The sequence below is a fragment of the Akebia trifoliata genome, unplaced genomic scaffold, assembly GCF_017979445.1.
Source record: "Akebia trifoliata isolate Shusen 1 unplaced genomic scaffold, ASM1797944v1 Contig01006, whole genome shotgun sequence".
NCBI classification, from domain to species: domain Eukaryota; kingdom Viridiplantae; phylum Streptophyta; class Magnoliopsida; order Ranunculales; family Lardizabalaceae; genus Akebia; species Akebia trifoliata.
The window spans coordinates 505,218-517,438 of record NW_028237412.1 but is presented as its reverse complement, the minus strand read 5'-3'; positions in this window follow the sequence as shown (position 1 = coordinate 517,438).

The following is a 12,221-nucleotide window of genomic DNA, read 5'->3' as shown; positions in this document are numbered from 1 at the left end:
CCTGATAATTCTGTAGGAACTCGACTATTTCTCCTTTCTGTTGTGACGTTAGTAAAGTTCCAATCTTGACAATTCGTCGGTCCTCTTCGGTACAAATATTAATTGAGTCTGTATCCTCGATGTTTGGCTGAACACCTCTCTCGTGACGTTCTACCAAGTCTTTGATTTCTTTGGGTGGGTACTCCATTTCGTCCTCAGACTCTTCTTCTATCCCCATGAGGTCGAAGTCGAGTTCAAGATCGAAATCATACTCATCCCGTTCAAATTCTATTTTATCTGGATACTCATTTGATAGAAACAGATCCCTTGAAAACTTTTTTTTTATTTTTGAAAGATATCGGTTTTTTTGTGATTTTGAAATTTTTTTGATTTTTTTGATTTTTGAGAAATTTTTTTTTTTTTTATTTTTGAGAAATATTTATTTTTTTGTGATTTTCTGGATACCTGAAATAAGAAGAACAATCATGCAAACTTGTTAAATAAGATAGGGAGCCCCTAAAACAGTCTTTACCCGAGGACGAGGGCTCATTTTGATCCTCGGGCAAATTGATGTCGCTTAACGGCGTTATTTTTTTAGGCCTCAACAGTCTCAAGTGTCAATGGAAATTCATCCCAGTTGTGTAATGTTTCCCCTTCTCTGAGAGGGCGGATGAGATGAGCAAGTGATTCGTTGGTTGATTTGGATGGTGGTTCGGAGATGACCATGATCTCCGATTGGTTGTTGTTGGATTGGGGCATAATCTCTCCCAAGCTCGACGGGATGACGACTGATGCCCAGTCAATGCCTGATGAAAATGGTGAGTTGTTCTCTTGCTTGGTAGTGACTTCCACTTTAGTGGATATTGGAGCAGTCTCTGATGGACTTTCATCGGAATCTCCATTGAATAAAACATCAATGCCTTCTTCGAAGGATGATTGGGACTCTACGATTGGGTCTTCTTGAATGTGCATTGGTTTGGGGTTTACCCTTTTTGGCTTTTTTGCTGATGGTGGTTCTGATAAGCTGTCGGGTCTGGCATGTGATGTTGGGAAGCTAACACTGATGTGAGGGACTCGGCCCAGATTCCAGACATTCAGTTCATGGTTTTGCCTTCTCGCCAGTCGAAGCTCTTTTTTCTTATCATTCATTTCTGCAATATCCCTTTTCGTGGGCCTAAACCCCAGACCAAAATAGGGAGTATGCTTTCTTGCTTCGACCGGTGTAGCTCTTCCTCTTCTTCCCGGTCCCAACCCTTGCTTGGGTCGATAACCTGTCCTTTTCATGACCTGACCAATCATCAGACTTGTTCTTGATAGCTCTGCCTTTATCTTCTCATTTCCTTTCTCGATGTGATTGACAGCAACGAATTGGTATGAATGGTAGAGTGTCTTGTCCTTTGTCATTTCGATATCGATGAATGGCACGTCTGGAGCTCTGCCAACTGGGATCAAGTTTTCTGCCAGTATCGATATCATTCGCTGCCCCATGATGAATTTGACTCTCTGGTGTAGAGAAGAAGGTACAGCCCCTGCTATATGAATTCATGGCCTGCCCAGCAGCAAATTGAAGGTTGTCGGTATCTCCATGACTTCAAACGTCACTTCAAAGGTGCAAGGACCTATTGTGGTCGGTAGGTCTACTTCTCCCAGCGAATCCCTTCTTGAGCTATCAAAACCTCGAACAACCTTGTTGTTGGGTTTCACATGCGACCAATCGGCGTTGAGTTTCCGGAAGGTTTCAAGCGGACAGACGTTAAGCACTGAGCCATTATCAATCAATACTCTGGCGACTATCATGCCCTTGCATATGACCATGATGTTCAGTGGTTCAACATGCCCTGTCCCCTCAGGCGTAAATTCATTCTTTGTGAAAATAATAGGATTGGGGGCCATGATCTGGCTGACCGTTTGTTCCAACTGTGCTGGTGACGTGGTCGCGGGTACATGTGATCTCCCCAGAACTCTCAGTAGTACCTCTTGGTGCTCTTCAGATTTTTGCATCAGTCCCAGAATATTGATTTGAGTTGGCTGCTTATTCAGTCTGTCTATTATATTATGCTCGCTCTTGAGAACAAGCTAAACAAAGTCTGCAGCTTCCTTGTCTGTCACCTTCACCTTTTCTTTCGTCTTCTCATCCTTATACAGCTTACCCTTTCCCTTAGCTTGCCTTTTTTCTTCATCAGTTATCTCTTTCGCAGTCTCTTCCGTTTCTTCCTTGACATTCACCCCATTTTCTGACAATTTTTGGCATTTTCCTGCCCTTGTCATGTGGCCGATGTCAGCCACTATTGCTTCCTTCTTTGTTTCAACCCCCGTTGTTGTGGTGATAGTGGTCTCATAGCTCCAAGAGACTGCCTGATCGAAGCTATGGAGGAATGGTTTAGGTAAGCGTATGGTTATGGGACATGGATTGGGTTTCATGTTGAAGATGAGGGGTGGCGGTGGTAATTTTGAGGTAGTGATAGTAGGAGTAATTGTGTGAGAGGCTGATGGAGTACATGGAATGACGAGTGGTGGACGTGGAGACGAAGTGCATGGTATGTGAAGGGGGGGTCGAGTTGATCCTTGAGAATATGGTGGTGCGCAAGGTATGACAAGGAGAGGCTGGGTTGAATTTTGATGATGGGGTGATCCGTGAGGTATGACTAAGGGTGGTCGAGTAGTCGTATTCTGATGAGTGGGATGGATGGTGAGGTCGGCCAATCTGAGTGGTAGCAGTGAATTTGGAGGTGAATTCGTTGTGTAATAGTTGATTGTGTTAACTGATGATGTCCTTGATTCCTGGGTTAAGTGGACTTTGATTTTTGCGCCGATAGGTGCTATCAGATCCGAAGGATTGAAGTTGAGTTCTCTGCCGATTACATTCACCCTATGCCCACTCCCCTCTCCATTGTGAGTAGGTAAGGGGTCTTGATTGATGTTCTGTGGTTAGGACGGGTTGGTAGGCCCATCTAGGATGAGAGTCTTTTTATCAATCAGGTTCTGTACTTGATGCTTGAGCTGCCAGCATTGGTCGGTAGAGTGCCCTGGTACACCCATGTGGAATTCGCAAAATAAATTAGGGTTGTATCCTGGCCCTTTGGTAGCCTCAGGATTTGGCGGGCGTTTTGCAAGATACTCACCCCTGAATAAGATTGGCAATAATTCCGACAGTGTCATGGGTAACCTGGTAAATACTCTGTTTACTCTGTTGGGTCGTGCCTGCTGGTTCTGCCCATACAGTGGTGCCTGCTGTGCAACTGGTGGAAGGTTTGCCCTGAATTGGTTTTGAGGTGGAGGGTTCCATGTTGGCGGTGCTGGTGCCCATGAAGTTGTCGGTGCTGGTGAAGGGATGAAGAGGGGTCGATTCGGCTGTACGTTATTGACCTGAGTTTCTTCCCTCTTCTTCCCCGTAGGTACTGGCTTTCTCTGAGAAGGGATTTCTATTGTTGCCCCTAAACTCGTGAAATCGAATATCAGACCGGTTCGGATCCCGTCCTTGACCCTGTCTGCTACTTGTACCAGATTCGAGAATATGCCCATGGTGTGCCCCACCAGATGAGTATAGAAGGCGTGCCCTAGTGTCAAGATAAACGTAGTGTTCATCTCTTGTTCTGTCATTGTGGGCCTCACTTGTGAGGCAGACTCTCGCCATCTCTGTGCATACTCTTTCATCGTTTCATGTTGCTTTCTTGTCATTTTGGCCATGTCGTTTCGATCTAGCCCCACATCAGTATTGAACCGGTAATTTTGCCAGAACATTTCGGCTAAGTCTTGCCAGTTCTTAATGAGTAAGTGATCCAGTCCAGAAAACCATTTAAGCGCCGGCCCTGTTAAACTCCTCTGGAACAACTGTACCAATAACCTGTCATCCTCGCCATACTGACACATGGATCCACAATACAACTTCAGATGCGACAGCGGACACCCTACTCCGTTATACTTTTCAAACTCCGGACACTTGAACTTGGTCGATAATTGAGCATTGGGGTAAAAACACAGATCCTTGACTCGAGTTCCGCTCATAGTGTTGAGGCCCTTCATCATCCTCCCCTCTTCCTGTAGAGATTCGATCTGCTGAGCCAGTTTTTCATCTGTTGCGCTTTTGGCTTCCGTAGCCCTATACTCACATTCATCGTCAGGAATGACCACAGGGGGTGTTTGATTTTATGAAATATAGAGCGGAGGCCCCTGGTATTCAGGCACTGCAGGCGGCATTGTGGTCTGTGGTCCCTGTGGGGGTTGTTCGGGTAACTCTTGATTTGACCTGGATGCGTGCTGTTGTATCATTTGAGCTTGCAGGATGTTGGCATTCGCTAACACGGTACTGACTATCTTTTCTTGCCTTTCGATTATTTTTAATAACGCTGTTATTTGCGGGTCGATACCTGACGCTTCAGTGACTGGAGGTTGTGTCAGTTCAAAAGAACTCATGGTGACAATAGATGATCTGAGAAAATAGGGAGGCACTTCTGGCTGTTTGTATTTCTTTCGCTTTGCCACTTGTGGGTACAGAAGACCAAGCGTTACTATCTTGTTTACAAAACGAAGATGCATGATATTTTATTAAGTCGGGTAAAGTTGTTTATTATGAGTTTTAGCGAAAAAGAAATTTCTCGGCGCGGAGCCGGCATCAACACGGAGTTGGTAAAGTATTTTACAAAAGAATTACATCAGCACGGAGCTGGCATCAACACGGAGTCGGCATCAACATGGAGTTGGCATCAGCGCGGAGCTGGCATCGACACGGAGTCGGGGGAACATTTTGAAAGTAGAATTATCTCAGCACGGAGCTGGCATCGACACGGAGTCGGCATCAACACGGAGTTGGCATCAGCACGGAGCTGGCATCAACACAGAGCTGGCATCGACACGGGGTCGGGAAAACATTTTGAAAAAGTGATTTCATCAGCACGGAGCTGGGAAAATATTTTGAAAAATTAATTTCATCAGCACGGAGCTGGCATCGACACGGAGTCGGGAACGCATTTTAAAAAAGTAATTTCATCAGCACGGAGCTAGCATCGACATGGAGTCGGGAACGCATTTTGAAAGAGTAATTTCATCAGCACGGAGCTGGCATCGACACGGAGTCGGGAAAAATATTTTGAAAAGAGTAATTTCATCAGCACGGAGCTAGCATCGACACGGGATTGGGAAAATATTTTGAAAGAGTAATTTCATCAGCACGGAGCTGGCATCGACACGGAGTCAGAAAACATTTTGAAAAATAATTTCATCAACACGGAGCTGGCATTGATACGGAGTCGGGAAACATTTTGAACAATAATTTCATCAGCCCGGAGCTGGCATCAACACGGAGTCGGGAAAATGTTTTTTTTTTTTTTTTAAAGAGGTAATTTCTGAGAGAAATCGAATTGGAACAACCTATGTTTGGTAGCCTCGAATTCAGTTCTATGAAATCATCGTCGGTCAGGCGGATCTCCAAGGAAGAGGCAGCGTACAATGGCACTCTTAAATCACCTTGTTCCCTGAATAGACTTAGTCTATCCCCCTCGTATCAACAGGGTAAGATCTTTCTAAGCACCGACTTTGACCAAGGACTGCAGTTGGTGCTTTTGAAATCTTTTTTTTTTTTTTGAAAAGTTGAATGCATTTGAGTCGATTGATTGGTTGTTATCTTTATTAGATCATGGACTTGATTCGAAATTGGATCTGGATCTAGGTTGTTGATCCAGTTGTAAGCAGATCTGAGTTGTAAACCCAATTGAAATGAGTTGGATCTGGGTCGTGGACCCAGTGGGATCGGGTCTGGGTCGTAAACCCAGTTGAGATGGGTCTCGGTCGCGGGCCCAGTTGGATTGGATCTGGGTCGTGGACCCAGTTGGAAATGGATCTGGGTCATGAACCCAGTTGGATTGGATCTGGGTCATGGACCCAGTTGAAACGGATATGGGTCGTGAATCTAATTGAAATTGGTTTGGATCTGGGTTGTGAACCCAGTTGAACTGGTTCTGGGTCGTGGACCCAGTTGTGATGGATCTGGGTCGTGGACCTAGTTTGAATGGATTTGGGTTGTGGACCCAGTTTGATTAGATCTGGGTCGTGGACCCAGTTGAAATGGATCTGGGTCGTGGACCCAGTTGAAATGGATCTGAGGGGGAACCCGGTTCACAAAATCGTTTTGAGTCGCAAAATTCCGTCCCTTCCCCTTTTTTTTATATATTTTTTTATATTTATTGTTTTTTTTTTTTTTTTTTTTTTTTTTTTTTTTGAAAACATTAATTAACAAAATCCACCTTACTTAATTTGTCCCAAAACTTGAGATTTTTCTACAACGTTGGATCGATTAGTAAGTGGCCCCTTCAAAAATGGACTGTCGAGTTCACTCTATAGGGCCGAGTTCACTCTAGTCCGTATTAATGGCACGGATGTAATGCTCATTCTATTATCCATTTCTTGGGCACGGATGAGATATTCACTGTTTCAACCGTGCTCAAAACACGGTTAAAGTAGTCATTGTTTCAACCGTGTTACCAACACAGATGAAGTATATTTTGGTCCACCCGTGCCATGGACACGGACCAGAATGAAATCCGATTTCTGAAATTTTCATAGAACTGCTTCTTTGCCCCTAGTTTCCAATGTTCCCTCACTGTTTTTGCTTTCTCACTCCCTGTTTTCCCTTTTTCTTATGTTTGTATGATGCAACGCACTACCCTTTTCTTACCCAAGGGTAAAAAAATGAGAAAGATAAAAACATCCTATGATCTATACAACCATGCCTTCTTGGGCTTACACTGTGGGCTTCGAGGCCTGGCAACAATTTCAAGTAAATACAACCTTGCTTGGGGGTCGATCTCATGTCCAAACTCGTGTCCTAGCCTCGTCTAATCGGGCACATGCATGTGGCTTAGTAGGTGGTTTCACGGTTACCCGATCTTCAAATCTCGATGCATACCGAAGTACACATGTCGTTGGTTGGTGATCAGGTTTGATGTGTTCATTCCCGACACTTGAAATAACGATCTCAAGCCGTGGAACTACTAAGCATCAGGGCTAAGTATATTGAGGGTGGGGTGGCTTGGAAGTGAGGCTATGCTCGACAGTGCAAATGTGCATTTTTTTTTCTTTTCATTTTTTTTCATCGACCCCCTTACAAATATACAATCCAAGCAACAAAAGTAAGTAAATATTACAATGTGGTTGCGTATAAAAATAAAAAGAAACATAGGAAACAACAAACGAACAATGTTAGTAAATAAAAATCCTTTTTTTTTGTTTTTTAAAGATAACCGAATTGTCACGAGGGATGAACCAAAGTTCCCTAGTGGAGTCGCCAGCTGTAGCTACGTGGTTTTCATCCTTACGATGACCACATATACTACGATTTGGAGTCGCCACCATTCAAGTTGTAAATGGGTGTGAATGGTCACCAGGTGCATACTTTTCGAAAAATTGCCATTTTTTGACGTTAGTGACTCGCAACGGATAGGGAACTAATCAAACCTAGAGGTTCGGGCAAGCGGCTCGGTTGGAGAAAAGGAAAGCTGTTAGGCACCCTTTTCTCCCCGCCAAATGGCGGTAACCTCTACACAACTCAATCATTTTGATTTTGACAAAATATTGGGAAATAAAGTGCCTCGTGGAAATGTTTGTACCCTCGTTAGGGATTCATTTTCGACTTGATCATAGGGTCATTTCATTGATGAAAATGACCCTTATGAGCCTTTAGCCTTGGGGTCCAATCATTAAAAAGATAAAATAAAATAGAAGAGGGGGATATTAGAAAAGGGAAGAGGAGAAGGTTAGAGAGAGAGGGGGGAGGGGGGAGTCTAGAGGCCACCTTGAAGCTTCTTTCCTCTTCTTTCTTCTTCTTCTAAATCTTCTTAAGTTCTCAATGAAGTGTGAGAATCAAATTATTTTTTTAAAAGGTGATGTGGAAGAGTAGCAATGGTGAGTAGAGAAAATATTTTTCTTTATGAAACTTGATAACCATTTTTGGGGTGAGGGAAGGGGTATTTATAGGAGTTGAGAGGAGGTTTGGGGGTATAATGGGGTGAAAAGTTGAGAGAATAGAGAATGGCATGGGTATTTGAAGTGAAAGGTGTGAAATTTAAAGTGGAATGGAGGGTAAATGTGTAATGAGTAAAAATGGGTGATATTTAGATCCAAATGGGTTGGATCCTATCCAAATCCATTTGGGTAGAGTGTTTGGTGGGATGAGATGAGTGATGGTTGAAGGAAGGAGTAGGGTATAAGAGGGTTGTTTAGAGAAGGAGTGTTAGGTTGGTTAATGAGGTGAGGTGTGTAGATTTAGGAGAATGGGTTGTGTAAGAGATTGTTAAATTGATTTTTGGGAGGTGAGAGGGGATGATGCCATGTCGCATATGTGATGAGAGGATGAGATGATGAGATTGGTTGATTGGTTGATGGTGGTTGTTTGATTAGAGAGAAGGGTGTGGGTTAGTTGGTTGATGATGAGGGAGGTATGGGTTGAGGTGATTTTATGGGAGTGTTTTAAGGAAAATGATGGGTATAGATATGGGTTGTGATGTGGGTGGTTGTTGATGTTAGAGAGTGATCGTATGTTAGGGTATGTTGAGTATGGGTTGTGATGTTGGTGGTTAGAGAATGAGGATAGGCTAGGTTAGGGTAGGGTATGGGTTGAGGTGATTTTGGAGAGAGGTGATGTGGGTTAGATGGAGTGTTTAGAGAATGGTGATGGGGGTGGGTGATTAGATGAGGGAGGTGAAGGATGGTCATGACATGTGTCATCTTTTTATATTGAGGGGTTAATTGGTTGATGTGAGTAATGGGTAATGGGTAATGGGTTAGGTAATGAGTTGGATATGGGTAATAGTTAGTGGGCTTTTAAGTGTTGGGCTTGGGTTTAGGAGGGTTGTGGGTTATATAAGGTTTGTTTGTGGGTTGGATTTTTTAGGGAGGGTAGGTGTTAGGGTTTAGGTGATATAAGAATAATTTTAGGAAGGAGTTGAGGGCTTATGGGCCTTAGGTGGATTTAGGGTATTCGCGTATTTCGAGGCGGAGTGGTGGATGATAGATGAAGGGTAGGTCTCCCAAGTCTCATCTTTTTTAATTTTTCAATTTTTTTTGTATTTTTCTTGAGGTTATTGATTTGATCAAATGCCACGTATGGCGATTTGGACTTTTTGAACCCGTTGGAGAATTTATCGATTTTTGTGGATTTAAATGTGGAGTGACGAAGGTCGGGACGACGTGGGATGAGTCTGATCCCTTTGATGGATCCTTTAGACTATTGGGTGGTCTTAGGGGCATCGATTTAATTGAAATTGCCACATTTTAATGTTTTGGGCCTTAAAGGCACGTTGGCCTATTTTGTCGAAAATCGATGTTTTGAGTGGAGCGAGGTAGAAGGGAAATAGCCGAATCCTTGTGGGTAGACCCACTAACCCATTGAGGGGTGTTAGAGGCGTGGATTTTGGCAAAAATGTCAGATTTTAATACTTCGAGCCTTCGAGGCCCGTTAGCCAAATTTATTGGAAAATCACTGTTTTTGGGCCCTTTCGAGTGAGGGCCCGTTCAAATTGGGGTGTCTACATTGGGGATGAGTCTAAAGGGCCTAAGAAAAGTCAGAATGGAACCATAAGAATTGCTCAACACTCCATATCAATGATTACAAGGTGTTTAGGCCAGACCTACTCGTGTCCTAACCTTGCCTAACTCGGACAACTTTTCAAAAATAAAATCAATTTACTCATTTTTAGCATTATATTTCAAAAATTCAAAAAACAAAATCTTAAAACCATCAAAAACTATATTTTCAATCAAGGAGGAAAAATCTAAATTTATATCAAAACAACAGTTTTCAAAATAAAAGGTAGATACATTCGAGGACAATAATATCAAAAACTTATTTTTCCATTCATTGCATAATTTTACACGTCAATTCAATGCGCAGATACAGAAAATACAAGAAAATCATGCATGGGTTGCATGAAAGGTAGAAAATATCAAGTCTAGTCTCCAAGTTTTAGATCTTAACAACCTAATCTACAATCACTCGATCTACATCAAAAGGATCACTGCTCAAAAGACATGATGCCATGTCATAAACATAAGCACTAGAACTCAATTTCATCTTAAGATCATCAATCTCATCATGGTATCTCTTAGCATTGCTATGTATCAAAGTGTCATTATCACTCAAACGATCAATATTCGATTGTAGCCTCTACTCAAACTGTATCTAGATAAGCTTAATGTGTCGATGGTCAACTCTAAGCTCCTGAATCCGATCATAGTAGTCATGGATACATGAAAGACGAGACTCAAGTATAGGATCAAAACGAGGCAAAGTGCGTCCACTTATTAGCTCACGAATCAAGAATTTATAGTAAAAGAAGTAATGATGCACATATATGGGACTAGCAACAACCTCTGTCTGCCTCCACTTCTTGGCAATAAATCCATCAAAGTTCAATAAAGCTCGGCTAGGATCATAGGAGTCAATCAATCACCACCTCAAACTTTCAAAATAATGTCAATTAGAGTCGAATCCATGTTGTCATCCTTACATTAGAACAAGATTTGGTTCACCAACACTAAGGTTAAACCATTAAACCTATAGGTCAGGTGGGAACTCAAGAGCAACTTGTTGAAAATAAAATATTTTGAAACCTGAATATAAAAAAAATCTTTGGGAAGAGGCTTGAGTTCCGATCGGGGTATATTGAGGAAGCTAGAAATCTTATTTTTGTAACTCTCAAGAAGGGATGGAATCACTACCTTTGAGGAGCTTCGTAACCTGAGTATTCATTCGACTTCTTCAATAGTAGGTGTCAAGTCTTGCTCCCAAATTGAAACACATTGGCTTCAAGTACCCAACATTCGATCAAGGCTTTAACCAATTCCTATTTCACCTTAATCTTGAATTGAGAAAGAACAAACCCTAGTTTATTCTCTTTGATCCATCGAATTTTTTCACTCACCGACATAGAGTTTAACCATCGGGCTATGAGTGGATCAATCAAAGATTCCCTTTTTAGGTTAAGAAGTTGAACCCGACTCAATCTGAATCCTTCACTAACATCATTCTCACTAAAACATGGATGTTTGCTAGATTTGATGGACATTTAAGGCTGCTTTTCAAGCATCTTTTGACCAAAATTCAAGATGAAAAGTTTTTTTTCGTAGCACAAAAGAACAAAATCGTGGATTTTAAGCCCTAAATCAGTGTTGAACTATGAGAAAGTCATGGTCTGGGGCAAAAATGCCATGAACTAACACCCACCCATGGCCCAAGGTGTTTTCACCTTAAACAACACTAACCCAAGGCCCAAAGGACTTTTATCCCAGGCCATTGGTTACCCACGGTACACTGATTTCAACCTACCATTCAACTCATTAGAGGTTAATTGGACGTCTGATTCAATGTTTTCCCAATAAATTGATGTTGTACGCTCATTTTAAGTATTTTATTATTATCTTCATTACTAGTAGAGTTAATTTGATGATCTAGAATATTTGCAAGTGTAGGGAATAATAAAAAGAATATGCAAGAAAGAAGTTGAGGAGTTTCTGAATAAAGTACAGCAAAGTCTAGCACAAATATCCAAATACAAAAAACAAATCAAGTGACAAGAGTTTTCTTCTTCTTCTAGAAATAAAATTTTAAGCATGAAGACAAAGTATAAGATCCAAAAGGCACCTTAGTGGGAGGTGCAACATTGATCCCCAAAACCAGATTAGAAGAAGGTGCAGGCTCAAGCTCACAAGAAGGTGCAGTGGAAGACTTGGAAATAGGCTTGGCCTCAGGATCATCACCATCATCACAAGTACGCTCAACCTCGCCCTCACCACCATCATGCTAAGTCGCTCCATCCTCACAAGTAAGATCAAGTTGGGACTTGAGTATTGGCTTAGTCTTTAAGATAATGGAGATCTGAGACACAAGAGGGTTCGAAAACCATAACTCAATCGAAGTGAAGTTAGTCAATATCGATCCTGCCACATTAAAAGTAGCACTACTCATGGTTTTGTATTGATGATATACTCCCGAACCAAAGTTACTGGCATACAAAGATGTAAATGCACGAGGTGGGTTTAGGATATATGGAGTAAGCTCTCCTTAGGCACGAGGAATAGATGTTCCACTACCTGAAGCTCCTACATAAGACAAAATATAACAAAAAAATCCATTTCAATTCAATTATTATTTTTAACATTAATTTTTTATCTAAATAACTCTAATTCTTACCCATTTTGTTGCATAAGGAGGTTGGTGTGACGAACTTGCTTTATCATAAAAGTGTTGTGTT